This window comes from Aythya fuligula, chromosome 1 (assembly GCF_009819795.1).
Source record: "Aythya fuligula isolate bAytFul2 chromosome 1, bAytFul2.pri, whole genome shotgun sequence".
Lineage (NCBI taxonomy): Eukaryota > Metazoa > Chordata > Aves > Anseriformes > Anatidae > Aythya > Aythya fuligula.
In genome coordinates, this window is record NC_045559.1 from 152,447,860 (window position 1) to 152,465,485 (window position 17,626).

The 17,626-nt window shown below is 41.3% G+C and overlaps 1 protein-coding gene across 9 annotated transcripts in view; it reads right to left on the reverse strand.

Moving 5' to 3' along the window:
- Positions 1-17,626, reverse strand: part of MBNL2 (muscleblind like splicing regulator 2) — a 106,541-nt gene that overhangs the window by 76,103 nt on the left and 12,812 nt on the right. For 7 of the 9 annotated variants that reach the window (XM_032201902.1, XM_032201882.1, XM_032201857.1 and 4 more), the window contains exon 1: positions 13,881-14,158. The exons of 1 other annotated variant lie outside the window; for it this stretch is intronic. The gene's annotated coding sequence lies outside the window, so the exon portion shown is untranslated. Of the gene's footprint in view, positions 1-13,880; positions 14,159-17,626 lie in introns of those variants that run through there. One more of the 9 variants, XM_032201919.1, reaches the window with a different exon arrangement.

Sequence of the window (17,626 nt, forward strand, 5' to 3'; positions counted from 1 at the left end):
CACAACTTAAAAGAGCTCTGGCTTCTGTGAGTTCTCTATTTTCTGTACTCCAGTTTCACGCTAAGTCCAGAAGACAAAACTTAGATAGGTATTTATTTATGTGACAAACAGTATCCCTTTCCAGTGAGAGACAGGGACAGCTCTGAACAAACCAATAACTCCATGTAAATTTAGAACTTGAAAGCTGAAAATACATATAAAACTGCCAATAGCATTATTAATAATATATTCCAACAAATTACCCTGCTCTGGAAAGCTGTATGGCACATCCAAACAAAGCTCTGGAGGAGAATGTAGCAAGAGCACTACCTAATGCTATTAAATACGACTGCCTCTTAAGCAGTAAATCCATCGTGATGTACAGATTCCTGCACAACCTCCGCGAAGCACCGCTGTCCTGAGATACCTTCATCTCTGGGCCATTTTCTCAATTTCCATTTTAACTGAGAACAGGACACTAAAGTACATGAAGATGACTTTTACAGGTCAGTTGAAATATCCATCTAGCGCAATATCTTGTCTCCAACCATGGCCAAATACCAGACATCTACTGAAGATTATGAAAACAGGGCAGGCAAGAGTGTGGCAATTGCCAGGAATATACTCCCACCTCCAGCATCCTAAGGCTGATGCCTTTGTATTTAATAGGTCTTGTTCAATTCTTCTTCCATGGATTTGCCCACTCCCTTTTTGGATGCTGCTCTGTTAGCAGTGTCTTTCATCACGTGCATGAAAAGTGGGAGGGAATCTGACTGGTTTGCAACTGTTGACAGAAGACTTTCACCTCTGGACAGGAGACTGGATATGGAAGAAAACATGTCAGAATGTCTGAAAACAGCAAATGTAGCTGTGGAGTAAGGTGGCTAATAAAAGCAAAAAATAAAACATACAAATTTTTTACTAAATCTGTATGTTTTACTGGCTTTTTTTACTACCCCTGAATGTGTTAAACAAGAAGAGAAGACATCCTTTTTCCTTCCACCCAAAGTGGAGCTTTGAGAAAAGTGCTTTAAAACCCATCAGCACAGGAAGAAACACCAAGATCCCTTCTTCTGCATCCCAAGCTCCATAACCTAAGAATACACCTAAAAGCAATGCTATGTTAGCAATCCAATGGGGAATTGGAGAGAATAAGGAAAACCCAAGAGCATGCCCAAAAGACCCAGAGTTTGACTTGCTGATTGTGCCCTGCCCAACCCTAAACATTTCACAACAATCTCAAACACATTTTGAAGGCAACTCATCACAACAGGGAAGTACTTACAGCAGGAAAAATAAGTATCATCTAGAGTGTCTTTGCTTCTCAAAGGGTTGCCCAGGCAATCCTTTGTCAGCGTCCATTTTAACACAAGTGTTCAATTCCTCTCTCTCTTCGTTAGTGGCATGCATGTAACAAACAAAGCCAATTTTATTTACTTCCAAAAAAATAATTAAAAAAAAAATCACAGGGCTGAACAGATGCAAGATTTTTACTTCTTACATATTTCATGGGACAAACTGCATTGATGGATTAAATGTGAATGTCAAAATACTTTACATCTTATGGCAGCTAGAAACATGGAACAGTGACCTAACCTTTATGTCTATGGAGTATCAGACTGTTATCAAGTACCTTCAAAAGCAATCCTACTATATCTTCTTAAAACAATGAATGTTTGACAACATTCAGACAGCAAAGGTTTTGAATAAACTAAGCTGAAACCTTTCACTAAAAGCCATTTTTCAAAGACCCCTCCTAGTCGAAAAGATTTTTTTTTCACGTGGACCCAAAGTACGGGGTAAGAAAGTATTAAATAAGTTCATTAGTCTCTTCTGAAAGTAGCCTCCTTTTCTTTTCTTTTTTTTTTTTTTGTTTTGTTTTTTTTTGTTTGTTTGTTTGTTTTTAGCATAAAGATTATCTTTGGTCCTCTAAGATGAATAAAGGAAATATCTAATTATGCTCAATGTGAAAATGTCAGTAAAAGACTTTTTCTTTTCAAAATTCATGTCATTTATTTGTCCACATTAAAAAATAATCAGAGGCTACCTGTGTTGTATTTGACAATACATAGTAGAAATGTATATTTAAATAAATTTGCATTTATGAATTACTATTCTGTTGTCAGTGCATCATGAGTTTAAAGAGAGAATGCTCTTCCTCAAGAATTGGTTTTGCAACTGCTAGCAAAGAAACAAAGAGCTTTTCTCAGAGTACTTGCAAGTTTCTGGTGAATTTCTGTTTTCTAGGAAATCATTGAAAACCTCTATTTAATCCTGAACCAAAAGGAAGGAGTTACAACTGGAAGAACTGTGCATCAACTGTCTGCAGGTACCACCTCGCATAGTAAACATTTGTCATTTTTTTTTCCTCTGATCTCTTGGATGATGAATTTGGGGGTTGATACGCAGTACTGACCTTTGTTTTTGCCTGAGCACTGATTAGGAAGTGCTGACCCAATAAAAATGGGTCATTTTGATCTTGGTCCAAAAATCTCATCACCTGTTGGCATTTGAAGATAGTTACTTTTTAACCCAGCTTCATTGTAGGAAAAAAATAAATAAACAAACATAGATATATATATTTATATAAGTAATGGGAGATAAAGCACTTAAAACAACGGACAAGAAGGATACACAGGAGGAAGCTGAGGAAGTTCACTGGCCAATAACAACGCCATCAGGTAAATTTGCACTCAAGTTTTCTGCCACGTGCATAGTTTAACTGTCTACAACAGGTAAGGGGGACACTGTGTGAAAAGATCAGGTTTGAGGCTGCCTAAGGAACCTAAAGGTGCACAAGTCCATGGGACTTGATGAGATGCATCCGAGGGTCCTGAGGGAACTGGCGGATTCAGTTGCCATGCCACTATCCATCATACTCGAGAAGCTGTGGCAGTCAGCTGTGGTGAAATTGGCAGAGGTATCACCCACTAGATCAGGTTGCCTGGGGTCTCATCCAACCTAGTCTTGAACATCTTCAGAGATGGGGCTTCCACGACCACTCTGGGCAACAACAACCTCTCTGATCTATGTCAGTAACATGGACAGTGGGATCAAGTGCACTCTCAGCATGCTTGCCAATGACACCAAGACATGAGGTATGTCATGCTGGAGGGAAGGGATGCCATCCAGAGATACCTGGACAGGCTCGAGAGGTGGGCCTCTGTGAACCTCATGAATTTCAACAAGGCCAACTGCAAGGTCTGGCACCTGATTTGGGGCAATCCCAAGCACAGATACAAGGTGGACAGAGAATGGATTGAAAGCAGCCCTGAGAAGGACTCGGGGGTGTTGGTTGATGGGAAACTCAACACAAGCCAGCAACATGCACTTGCAGCCCAGGATATGGTTGGATTTCTGAGGAACATCAGAAGTGTGGCCAGCAGGTTGAGGGAGGTGATTCTCCCCCTCTACTCTGCTCTTGTGAGACTGCAGCCTCGAGTGATGCATCCAGCTCTGGGGCCTCCAGCACAAGAAGGACATGGACATATTAGAACGAGTCCAGAGGAGGGCCACAAGGACGGTCAAAGGGCTGGAGCACCTCTCCTATAAAGACAAGCTGAGGGAGCTGAGGTTGTTCAGCCTGGAGAAGAGAAGGCTCTGGGATGACCTTATATTGGCCTTCCAGTGCCTAAAGGAGGCCTACAGAAAAGACGTGAAGGGACTCTTTGTCAGGGAGTGTGGCGATGGGACATGGGAGAATGGCTTTAAACTGAAAGAGGGCAGATTTAGATTAGATTTCAGAAGAAATCCTTCACTCACTGTGAGGGTGGTGAGGCCCTGGCACAGGCTGCCCAGAGAAGCTGTGGATGCCCCATCCCTGGAGGTGCTCAAGGCCAGGCTGGATGGGGCTTTGGGCAGCCTGGTCTGGGGGGAGGTGTCCCTGCTCATGGTAGGGGGGTTGGAATTGGGTGGGCTTTAAGGTGCTGTCCAACCCACACTGTTCTATGATAAACAACATTCAGATTTCCAAAAGGAAACAAAGCTCATTGTAAAAACAATTTCAAATGTACAGTCTTTCTTTATATTTCTGCTGGCTTACAAATTGAAATGGGCATGGATACGGGTAGTAGTACTGACTGGGTAGACAGTGCCAGTCCAAGGCTATTTAGTTTCTAAACCCTGCTTCAAATCAGACTGCAAGTTTTTATCAATATTGAAATGAAAATCCATCTCTATTTTAACTCAGCTATTTTATATGGAAATAGAGCAATAGGAAGAAGTCCTTCCTACTCTTACTAGGATTTGTTGAAAACTTTCCTGAAGGAAATCTCAGTATCTCAATGCTTCCTTAGACTGAAAGGGGAAAATATCAGGGGGAAAAGTAAAAGTATTTTTAGCAATATTGAAACAATTCCATCTGAGCACTTTATTTTCATATGCCTGAACCACTTTATTGTAACTTAAATGTTATCATGGACAAGCACACAGTTACTCAGGAACACATCATAAATTCTGTTTTGATAGGAAAGTTGAATAAGAGTTCTTTCATCCTACCAAAACAAGGAGCTGCAGTATGTTTTCAGTGAAAATTTCCACTGAATACATTTCCCAGAAATGTTTTGATGGAGCACTTTTCCAGACCTTTGCCTACTATCTCTGTTTACCTGTAACTGCAGAGATTTCTCTCTCCTGCTGGGGACTGCTAAGCGCAGCTTGGTGTTCCTGAGTATTTCCGAAGAATGGATGTGCTTGTGACACTAAGTACAAGCAACTGGATTTTGGCAAGAGCATGTTTTCTGCTCGAATTGCAGAAGAAGATTTGGACTGTTTAAAATAAGTCTAAACAGTTTTGGCCTTTTCAAAGGTTTAATTCATTTGTTGTACTTCAAGCTTAGTCACAAATGGCTATTTAAATCAACATTTTGGTTTACACTCTATGTTTTGTACTGCCTGGCATAATTTCTGCGTTAAAACTGTAATGCAAAAATTTTCCTTTAAACTTGTGTAAATCTCACTTCGATAGACAGCACTGTTTTTAAAGGTATCATTTTTTTTTCCTAGCATTTCTTTCCCTGAAGAATATTTTCTATTTGACAAGGTCAACAAATAGCACAAAAAATATTCAGGATTTGGTCAATTAAACAACACCAAAAACATCACTCAGAGGTAAAACGCTGTCCATTTATAAACATAAAAAATGGACTGCTGTGATTATGCTTACACATTTCTATCTCAGAAAACAACTTTGCAAAAATGACTTAACAGATTTCTCTCTTGAATGCGCTTTATTTTTATGCAATGTTTTCTTAGCTTGTAAATAAGAGATTTTATCTCTTCTAACCTCCAGCCTGTGTACACACACAGGCCTGTGACACTTGATAGGAGTTCTTCTCATTTCATACATCATTTCCAGGACATAGCAAGTAGGACATAAAATCAAACCAGACTGGGGGAAAAAAAAAACAACAAGTCAACTAGCTCCCTCTCAGTCAAAAGTATGCCCTCAAGTAATCCTGTGCAACTTTGTGTGCTGCAAAGTATACATTACCAATATTTGGATTTTACAGAGATAGCTACTCTATTACAACACATAGACTTTAGAAATCCTGAAAAAACTATTTGAAATGTCCTTCTCCAGGTTTATCCCTCTGTCCATCATCTGAAATAGCAGTAACCATGGAATCACTTCACAGGAACTGAACAGAATTGCCCGTCCACTACCAAAAAAATAAGCACTATTGTACTCTGAGAAGTCAGAAAAGGGAGAGACTAAAGGTATAATGATATTATAGTTTCATGTAGTTGGATTTTTTTTTTTTTTAGAAACAAAGCCCACTTAATATATATCTTCAGTTATTTTTTTTTTTAAATTATAATTTTGTAATGTTAGATTGAAATCCACAATTTTAAGGCCTTTTTTTTTTTTTTTTTTCTTCCCTTCTCTGGCTTTATTATTGCTACATACTCACTTGATGAGAAAGGTCTCTATGAAAAATCTGAAGAATCTAAATTTCATAAGTGAAGCACTGAAGACAATTAAAGGCACACAAATATAAATGTTTAGTATTTTTGAATCAGAAGAGCAGAAACTTGTCTGCTCTTTCTGAAGTTTCAACTTTCAGGCAATAATTTTTACCTCCAGATGAATTACTCTAAAGATGAAAACCATCAGATTTACCTTTCCCTCTAGTGAAAAGTATGTTAGCTTTTTGGTGTCCGAAGGCCAAGAGGACTGAGATACAGCTACCTATCTTCACCAAAGCAGACCATTGCTACTTAGGCAGCTTTAATTTCATTTATCTTTAAGAAAATAACTTATATTGATTCCCCTCACAGGAATCCTCAAGTTCAAGGATCTACTGTGCTATTCTACTGCAGCACAGCTAACTCTCACCCATTTTACTGGAAGCCTTAAAAACATCAAGTGCGTTTCATAAAGCCTTATCACCTACAAACATGTTTACAAGAACTGTTTTTAATAAAAAGTACAAATCTGACAGCTGTGGGTAAGACTTAAAGAAACACAAATCCTAAAAAGCTCGGAATTAAGCAAAATGAAAGCAAATGCATCTGTCATCTTTGTAACCTGATGATTTTTGTGGGACCTAATTCTCATGACATTATGTTATGATGATGTTATGTTTTGATGAATGTTATGGATGTCAAACAAAATTTAATTAAAAGAGGTAGCTAAAAATGCAAAGTACTTGCAGACGGCATGAAGACTGAAGTCAGCAGAAGTTCTGGGTCAATAAACTCTATGGAAGGCCTCCAAACTCAGCAAGTTCACATGGCTAAATAGCACACTTTTACTTATCTGCTACGATTTTTGCAATGAAGGAGTTTACTAACGGTTGTCCTCCTCTGCTGTGCAATATATCCATAAACATTGAAAGAGAGTTTGCCATTAACATTATATACTGTGAAATCATTCCTGGAGCTAACTGTGAGGAGTTACGAAAGGATCTCATGATAATGAGTACACTGGATGACAAAATGACATAAGAATTTAACATAAAAACAGACAAAATAATGTGGATGAGGGGAAAAACAACAACAAAAGTAATAAATAACATACATATAACATCAAGTTCAAACAAAACACTACTACAGAGGAAAGATATTGTCACCCCTCTGAGATGAGGGAGCCCACAACTGAGATGGGAAAGAGAGGGACAAGAGCAATAGCACCGTCAGCATTATGAAAAGGCTACTAAATACAATGGCTCAGATGGAAACTTCTCCTCAGAAAGTCTCTAAGCCCCGGTGACTAAAAGCTGAAGTCACATGCCTGTCAAGGTACACATTCCTGTCCTCAGCTCACCCCTTTGCCTTCTCTGCTTTGGGACTGCAACTCCCTACAAGCAGCCTAGTTCTGCAACTAGGGCTGGCAACAGACCCGTGGGGACACGCTGATCCTTGAGCCCTCCCATGAGAAAGTCAACACTCTCATCTCTTATTTCAAACACAGATTTCAGAGACCGTGGACTCGTGCCACCTATCTTCAGGCACATAAATGCGGCACCGCTCACTGAAAAACACAATATCCTTAATCACCCTCAGTGCCAATGGAGAGGTGGGTACCTCCAAAGAATGATTCGGAACGTAAAGGCACGGCTTTACCTCCTGGAGGTACCACAAAGCTACAGACCATCCTTTGCAGAAAAATCTCCACAGAGAATGGCAGTGTGGGCCACGTGCTCTGCTCTGCATAGGAAGCATCTAGCAGCTGGGAAGGTAAAAAACGGGCAGAAGTGGCCATTTGTTCTCAGGCCACGCTCCTTCACCCTTCAGCTGTTGGGCCTTGCTCCTCAAGAGACTGGGGAGAGAAGGGAGGACAGAGAGAGAGTGGAAAAACAATGGGAGAGAGAGAATGGGGGCTGGATGCCTCAAACGCCTCATGGTCTACAAGAGTCCAACCACTTCCAGCTCCATGGGTGAAGTCCAGGTCTGTGAGATGGATTTAATTCCAGGTATCACTCTGAAGCTTCCCCCCATGAGATGGATGCTGGGGCTTTTTACCACTTCGGACGTTTTATACTGAGGATTAAGCTGCTGGCGTGTCCCCTGCCGGCGTTTCCACTTCAAAGAGCTGCGGCTGTGGATTGCAAAACCTTTGAAAGTGGCCTCACCGCGCAAAGTCCTGAGCATTAAATGAGGTATTTAAAAAAAAAAAAAACAAAAAACACAACAAGGTAAAAAGAAAAAATGCTGCCTTTCTAAACACTTCAGTGTAGCTACTTTCAAAGGCTTTCATGCCTTGCTCACTGTGGCAAAGAAATTTTTTTTTTTTTTTTTTTTTTTGGCATTTCCTTATCCTTCAAAATTAAAGAAATAAAGCAATCCAGACTGGAAGCATGCCCCAGGATTAGCAGAGGGGAACTGAAATACACAAGGGACCTGAAAAAATGCCCGTGAAAAAAAAAAAAAAAAAAAAAAAAAAAAAAAGTTTTTAAATGCATGTTCTACCGCTCCAGGACAGCGGCGCACCGTGCTGCCGGCGCATGTTTAGCATCTCAATAAGGACTGCAGCACTGCAAGCGGTAGCACAAGCGGCCCACACACAAGTGTCCTCTGGCACAGAAACCTCGTGACAGAGAAAGGTCTGCTCAAAACCACCGTCACCGCCAAGCTCCTGTTCGCCTTGCAGCTCCCCGCCTCGCTCCTCGGGCCGCAGAGAGCATTTCTTCGTCCCCGCTTTGCGATGGTGTCTGGCCAGCAGCCCACCTTCACCAGCTTGGGGACCTCCTGCCTTGGGGCCCTGGACCCTCCTTTTGGACTGTGGGTGGAGGAAGGTGAGGTAGGAAAATCAATATTACTCTTTGCAGAGCAACAAGAGGCAGGGAAAATGTGCTACCAGTGAATGCAGCTGCCAGGGAAATCCCATAATTGTAATGGCAACCTTTTAAATAAATAAAACGCAAGGCTCTGCTGAAGTCCTAAATCATTAATTGGGCACCCACATACACATGTGCCAGCTACCAATGTGGGAAAGGAAGGATAGCCATAGGTGGCTGTTTACAAACCAGCACAGTTGTAGGAGTGAAATATTTATGTATGATAACGGCACCAAAAAAAAAAAAACACACCTAAAAAGGGAGAATGAATAAGGAAACAAAAAATGGACTAAAACTAGGCTTTGATATTCTACAGGGCAGTCACTTCCCCCACCTCAATGTCAAGCAGAGTCTCCGACTGATTGCTGCCAGCTGAATGCGTTAAAAAGCAGAAAACCAACACACTTCAATTCATTTACTGAAAATCATATTCCAAGCTCTTGAAAGTAAGTGGAAATCTTATCTTGTCACTTTCCAATTTAAGGTTCGTTTTAGACTAAGTTCCAGACACTACCCAAAAATAAATGCTTATAAAATACTTGCCGTAAAATAAAAAATCACTACAGATTCAGGAAGTGGGTGTGGGGGGGTGAGATTTCAAGCCTTTTGGTATACACACCTGAAGATTGAAAACGGATAAAAATCCTCAGTTTCTGAAAAAAAAATAATAATAATTCAGCCTGGATAGGAAAGAATCTTAGATGGAGGTGAAAAGAACATTTCCTAGGCCTATCTCTTAAAAGTGATCACACCCAAAAAGCATTGAAAATTTGCCTTCAGAACCCTCAGAAAGAGGAAAAAAAAAAATAGGCACTTCAAAGTCCAAGCTTCCTTACATAAAACTCTAGAGGGAAAACATGTCCGTATTTTTCCTTACCTGTATTCTCTAATTCTCCCTATTGTTCAAAGTGCTGTACTCTCTGCAGGAGGAAAGATTTTACCACCATATGAACCTTGCTACCGCTCATGTCTCTGCTTACAAGTTCAAAAATGTGCACTACCCAGACATTCTTCAAATGGCATGCATCATCCACTCAGAAATGTCTAAAAATTATTGATCTAACCTAGATAAAAGAGTAATAGACTCTGATATAAGCCATCTGTTCCTACTTGATTGATTTCTTCATCCAAGAACCACACCAGTAAAACCCTCCTGTCTCATTATGTATTTCTTTGTGTTTCAAAAATCACAACAATGGAAGATGATAATTTTATGTGTATTACACGTTTGTTTGCATACATCTACATATAAAAATAGGAGAAAAGGAAAAAAAACGCGTGTCTCTCCTTAATTTACCAGAAGTACAGCTGAGCTCTAAATTGTCATGTTGACGATATCACAAGCCCACCAGACCTTTTGCCAGACTTACACCTCCAGGAATCCTACAGGTGTTCTGTAACAGCAGCCAGCTGAACACTGGCATCTCTCAGCAGTGTTAGAAACAAGCACTAGCACAAAAAGCCCTCTGCGTACTTCTGCCTACTTTGTATTTCTTTGCACTGGTTACAATGAATTTCACATTTAATCTCCTGGTGGGTACACTCTTAAATTTTCACAGTCCCAAACTTTCCTTTTTTAGTGTGCCCAAAATACTGAACTAAAAATTTTATATACCTTATTATAGATATAGATACACACACATACATGGGGAGATTAAGACATTGGCAAATTCTAGGAAGATGATGCGTCATTCCTTTCTCCTCAAGCATCTTCTGCCCCAAACAGAGCTGAAAAGTTTGTTTTTAAAAGGAGACTTTGGGCTCCACACATCAATAACCAACAACTGTCACTGCATAATATATAAGAATATAAGAATTTTCTATAAAAAGATTAGTTTAATTAGTCAAACAGATAATACTACCATGATTTGAACTAGTTTTCACCACTGACACCCTCTTAAAATGAGTTTTAATTTCCTCAGGCTATACTTTCAGCCTTTACAGACAAGTTACATAGCACTAGTTCACACTAGTTAACCATAACGCATTATGCTAAACACAACATATCAAATTAGCTTCACAACCAAAGGCTGGAAAATGGTTTTAAAAAGCAAACATACCAATAAATTCTTGCAAGAGATTATATTCTCTTTTGTAAAGAGCTATGTGTTTTTACTCACAAAGAAAGTAGAAAGTCATTGAGCTTTAAAAAAAAGCATTTCTTCTCTGAAAGATAAAAAGACTCCTTAAAGTCAAAGAAATTTCCAGTAACTCTGGAGAGCAAGATATCATCAATAGCTGTTATTTGAAATTTAAACCTTAGCAATGTGTCTCACTAACGATTTAAGAAATCAAACCATATGTGTAATTACTAATGAGGAATTTCATTTGAACACTAAGTCTTTTTTTCATCTCTCAATACTATAAAAAGTGAACATTTTACAGAGCTTTTTACAAATAAACACAGTGCAGCTTATTCCTGACATACTTGCGAGCAACAGAGAAGAACATTCATCCACAGTTGAGATGACTTACCAGACCTGAGTGCCTGAAATCCTATATAATATTAGTAGCTACTTCTCTTACTCAAGAAAAAATATATATATTTTTAGCATATGGTTATTTTAGAGTTTTGTAAAATACATGCTTACAAATGAAGAACTTGATCTTCCTTTATAAACAATCTGTAGTCGCAACACTATACTTCAGGACTAGTAACTCACTAGTAAATACTACCTTAGGAAAACGAAGAAACTAATTCAATACGGAGTAATTTATTCCCTGAAAAAAGACAGACTGAACACAGTAAGGTATTACTGTACAAATAGCTGTGATAGAGTCCATAGAGAAATTGAGCAGGAAAGATATTATTAAATGAAAAGAGGTACCAGAATCTGGCCCAAAATAATTTTATTACCAACTAGTTACATAAAAAGATAATTCAGAGTATTTGTTACTATCTCTGCCCTCCAAGATGAAAACCCACCATAAAAAAGCGTACCTTGAGCAGGCAAGATTTTTCTTTAAATCCCTTTGTTGACTGATTGTGTATTCCACCTGGTCTGCTGTTACAAGCTATATGATCGAGTGAGGAATGCAAGCTTTCACTTGGACAGTTAGACATAAGAATGATAATTCTCTATAGTGCCATCTCAAAGATAAAAAACAAAAAACAAAAAAACACAACCAGCCACTTAAATCATCTGAAAAAGGCAGTCTTGAAAAACGAGGCTGAAATTTTTTCTGTGTAAAAGCTGTGCATGAAAATAGTTTTATTTGCAAAAGTAAAAAAAAAAAAAAAACTCACACTTCATAACATGAATAAGATTGACTTCTAATTATCAATCTTTGCTGCACATGCTTAGCATACTTTGCACACAAACACTACATTTGAACATCAACAGCAACAGCAAAATGTACATACTCATACTCCATTAATAATAATGTTCTACATCCTGACATATGTTTCTCTTGTTAGCAGCTTGAAATCCTCAGAAGACACACGAGGTTGCTATAACTTCGAAGAGCTCGGTGTTTGTAAATTACTGATTCATAAACTGAAGATGTGTCAACATCCCAGCTCCAGGTCTTCAGCGAGCATTTAGCCAGGTAACGAGGAATTTGAATCAACCTCCGCAGAAAAAAGTCAGCTGTGAGGAGCTGGGTGATGACATCAGAAGTTTTGAGCCCATGTCCTGCACCTCTCCTTGAAAAGGTGAGGGATGAATGGGGTGGGAGAAGGGGGACGCTTGGTCTAGCAGGACCTATTTAATGAAACCCTTTTAAATTGGCTTAAATTGAAAGGTTTCTTTTTTCTTTAACACCATTTAAAGTCTTCTAGTCAGTAAAAGGTTCGTTTACCTTATTCCTTCTTGGAGACATTGATCTTCAGTCCTCCTTAGCTCACACACTTGATTTTTTTTCCACCCACATCTTATCTGAATACAAATATTTATACATAGTGTTCAAGGGTATTATGGCTTCACCAACTGTTAATCTTCATGAAGAAGTTTTTATTTTATTTTTTAAACTTTGTTATGTATTATGATGATATCACTATCAAAGCAGCTGAAGACAGCATGGTAATTTGGGTAGCTAATTAGGTGGGATCCTGACTGGTACTGAGCACCATCAGCGCATATGGCAGCCTGAGAAAGTTGAAGAGGCTTTAGCACGTCACGGGATGAGGCAATGTCCTCAGACCCTTCCAGCAATACAGTGGCAAAGTTTGCTTCCAACACCTAACAAGTAATAATAATGAATAATAATTCTATCCCTCCAAAATTTTACAGTCTTCTGTCTAAATAATCCTTTTCCTTCTCTCCAGAGCACTTAACATAAATCTTCTCCATTGCTTCCCAAGGCTCCTCCTCGGCAAGAAAGTTGATGTGTCTCAGCAGTGAAATCATTGCTGCAAAAGCCAGCCTGCTCATTAAATTATTCTGCTAGCTGTGTGTTCTCTCATTAAAAATGCAGAAGGATCAGATAATTGCAGTACGTATTATTAACCTTGTTATCCTTGTTTTCACGTAAAGGTCCTGTTTTGTTGCCGAGACAAAGACCTGGAAATGGCAGGGGAAATGCTCGACTGAACTACAATACGAAAAACTCTAACAGCTTGCCTTCGGGAACACAAGGAATCACTGCGCAGTCTAAAATGCCTAGACTTTTGTAATGGAGTAAAATACTGTAATCTCACCGTGCAGCTCCTTCAAGCCCCAGGCAGACCGTCCTGGCTTTAGTTAAAGCCTCCGATAAGGAATTATTTATAAGAGCCATCCTAATTCACGTAAATCTTCAGACATATCTGCTAGAAACTTCACAGATTTCCAGGTTGACTCATTCTCTTTATTAGAGCTAGGAAGCACTGCCAGGCGGCAGCCCAGCTAAAAATCCAATTAGGGTGCCGTACTTCTGAAACACACTGACCTATTTCTTTATTTTTGCTCGCGTTATTTTTAATGTGCATATACTCACGGTCTATTTCTGAAAAGAGCTGCTTATGTTGTGACTGAACTCCCCTAGAAAAACAAGTTAGCATAAAATCCGCATACTGCGCCCCGACAGCAGGTAATCACCAGAGAAATCTTGTTTCCCCGACTCCCCCAGGCAACACATACGGTATGCAGCACACTGCAGCAAACTCTTTAAACATTCAATAAAAGACAATGATCCTCCTACCTTGTTCAGCTCTGTCTATTCGGCACATTTCCAGCGGGAACAGAAACCTCTGCTATCAACAAACAGCCGCACCTTTCCTGTTCCATCATTGCAATGAATAATTTTCACCCAAAATGATCAGCAGTCCCCCTCCTTTTTTTTTTTTTTTTTTTTTTTTTTTTTGGTGCTCGGGAAGCCCTGTGCCTTATCCCTTATCAGGGGATTTTTCCCTCAGATGATGAAGCAAAGACACAGCCTAAACTCTGTTGCTGAAGGACTGCAGCCCTTCCTTCTCCCAGAGCCCTCCCAGCATATGGCAGCCAATCACACCCCGCATCGTCAGCCCTGCCGCTCTCGCACCGACTGTATCGGGGTGATTGACACAGCAACACAGCGCTTCCAACGTGTAAAAACAATGCGTCCATACTGATGAACCGGGAATTTCCCTCGCCCAGGAAAGGAGTTTTGCTGGCGAGGAGGCAAAGCGATCCCCCTCCATGAAATCCCACATGCAGCAAACGCAAACAACTCCCTTCCCCTCCATCGCCGTGACAGCTCGGCGATGTTTTTGCAGAAGGGTTTTAAGAGCTTTTGCTGGGCATAAACGCGTGCACAAACAGCACTGGTGAAATCGTAGAACTGCAGCGATGCTGTTTTGTTTGTAAAGGTTTGCCGTGCATCTCAAGGCAAATAATCCGCCCCTTATTTTAACGTGCAGCCAACGCGCACTCCGATTCAGACCTTGATGTTCTCATTTTAATACTGCACAACCCTACTGTGCAGTGTTTGCATTTAACAGCCACACATACACCATCACTTTCATAACATTTGAAACCAATTGTCATGCACCACAGGTACGGGATGCTCCTCGACAAAGACATGATCCATCTGATGACGTTTTAATACCCTTGGCAGTAAAAAACACGTAAGCGGCCCCCAAACTGTGGTACATGCTCACAACTGATCTTCGTTAGCATCGAGGTTCAGGCGTAAGGACTACGAAACCAGTTGCCATTTTCAAGCCAAACCGTGGGCAGATCGATACATTCGTTACACAAGGTCTGGTGTCGGTCAATTTGCTCACAATTTTTGCTGGAGTTTTAAATAAGAGAGCAAGGCAGCAAAGGATTATTGAACAAGAGTTGCAATTAAGAAAAAATACAAAAATGAGCTTAACCAGAAAGTCAATCTTTATCCAGAAGGGGATAAAGATTGCAGTGCAATACTACTTTAGACAGCCGTTTATGCGATTCAATCCATTACATAAAAATGTGTAAAATCTATTTAAATTCCACTAAAACTTTAAAAATGTGAATAGACAAGAGGAAAACAAAGCCCTCATTCAACCGGCAGTTCCGTCCCAAGGCCCCATTGTTTCCTATCGCCTGTTTTGCATATTAGAAATGACGCTTTCCAAAACCCATCACCCTGCCATCCTGCAAGCAAACACTCTCCTTTGGGCTTCATCATCTCCCATCTGATTTATTAAGGTCTCCCCCCCCTCCTTGGCACCACCAGCCCTCTGGCCCGCTGCCACCGGTGTCCCCACCATCTGACCATGACGCACTCCTCTCCTCCATCCCTTCGCAGCTCCCCCTCCTTCAAGTTCAAGTTTCTGCTGGCTCCTACAAGGCAGCCCTCCCTCTCTGCTGAATCACCCCCTCCATTCTCTGCTTTTAACATCAACAACAACAAAAAACTAAATAACTGGTACTGAAGAGTCTCAGAACCCCAGAGACAGGTCACACGGCTGGCCTGCTCCATCTATTATCGAGGTGGCCCGGCGCATCTCGTTGGTATTTTCCACATTCCTCTGATTCTGTCAAACTCAAACTGCCCGTGTTAAAATTTTCCATGCTGGACATCTGCTGCAGGATTTATTTATTTGCCTGCCAAAACGCAGTTTGCCCATTTCTGAGACAGGCTAGACAAAAACATGTTACTCTGCCGTTCTCACAACCGACTCAACTGGGGAACTCTGCTCCCCCCGCTCACCCTTGACAGCGCAGGCTTGAAATTTGGCACAGCACTGATCCCTCAGTTTATTATTTATTATTTATTTACTTTAATTTTTAAAGGCTATGCCTTTTGCTATGCTTATGAAAACATCTTTGTGTCAGACAAAGCTCTAGCACCTACCGGAATCCAGCTGGTACACCTTCCTATTTTTCTTTTTGAGCCCTGCAACGTAAATCACGGAAAATGTTCTGCAGCAAGAATCCACCACCTCCTCCGAATGTGGCTGGAAAGGCACCAACCCCACAGTGCGACTGAGCATGTAATGGGCTCAAGTTACAGGAGATTAGCAGGATTTCCCCTGTAACTGCTGCTCCCATCTGCCAAAGACCAGACATTGGAAGTGACAGCAGGAAGACAACCTCGCCTGTTGCTTTCGTGACCCTTCGGCTGATGCCCCACGGATGTGCAGGAGACAGACTCTTCATACAGCACCACAGCAGGGTGTGAGAAAAGGTCAAGGGGACCAAAACATGGCACGAAGCTGGGCAGGAGAGGAGAGGTCGCAATTAGAGGAAGGGGAGGAAGAGAAGCAAGAGCCAGAATCTGGGAATCCTGGGTCTGGTTGAGCAAAAGGTTAAAGCAAGGAAGCAGAGAGTGTTTCAGCTGGATGAGGAGCTGGAGAGAGCAGCCAGCACGGGGAACCACTGGGTCCACCATGGCCAGGAGCTGAGAGATGTTACCAAGGGAAGGACAAAAGACTGATGAAGCCCGATGGCCCCACAGCACCACACAGGGTCCAAGCACGAGGATGTGCAGCGCAGACACCACCATTTTGCCCACAGAGGGGCTTGCCCTGTGCTGTGGAAAGGCAGGCCAGCCGTGTCCCTCAGCTTGGTGCCAGCACCCTGTCCCCTGCCCTCTCCTGTCCAGCAGGACACACAGCCACAGTCCCCCTTTCTCAGTGAACCAACATGGCAACACGCATCAAGAGCTTTAGTGGTTTGTTAGTTTGCTTCTGAGAAGGAAACTTCCAAGTTACTTCACAAAGTTTAAAAGAAATAACTAAATCCAGACAAGTTACCAGCACAAAGCCCAGAAGCACTGGGATTCACCAATACCTCCACAGCTTTATTTTGGTGGCACTGCTTCACAGCGCACATGTTGACTGTGCCACAGCTTCCAGGTGCATTGTAGGAACAAACCAAGCCCACACTGAGCAACAGCTCTGAGCAAGAGACAGGCTGAGGGAGTAGGATTGTTCAGCCTGGAGAAGAGAAGGCTCCGGGGAGACCTTACAGCAGTCTTACAGTGCCTAAAGGGGGCCTACAAGAAAGCTGGGGAGGGACTCTTTGTCAGGGAGCGTGGTAACAGGACAAGGGAGAATGGCTTTGAACTGAAAGAGGATAGATTTAGATTAGATTTCAGAAGATTCTTCACTGTGTGGGTGGTGAGGCCTTGGAACAGGTTGCCCAGAGAAGCTGTGGGTGCCCCATCCCTGGAAATGTTCAAGGCCAGGCTGGATGGGGCTTTGGGCAGCCTCGTCTGGTGAGAGGTGTCCCTGCCCATGGCAGGGGGGTTGGGACTAGATGGTCTTTAAGACCCCTTCCAACCCAAACCAATCTATGACAGTCCTCTTAAATTATGTAAGCAAAACTAGCAGCTATGTTCTCACCTGGTTCCTCGTGTGGATGATTACATTTTAGATCCTCCCCTGTCAAATTATCAGAATCCTCTCAAATCACTAAGGTGTGCTGAAAATAAATGGTCAGATGTGTCAGCCCCTCAGCTAAGTCCCATCAAAAAGCTCA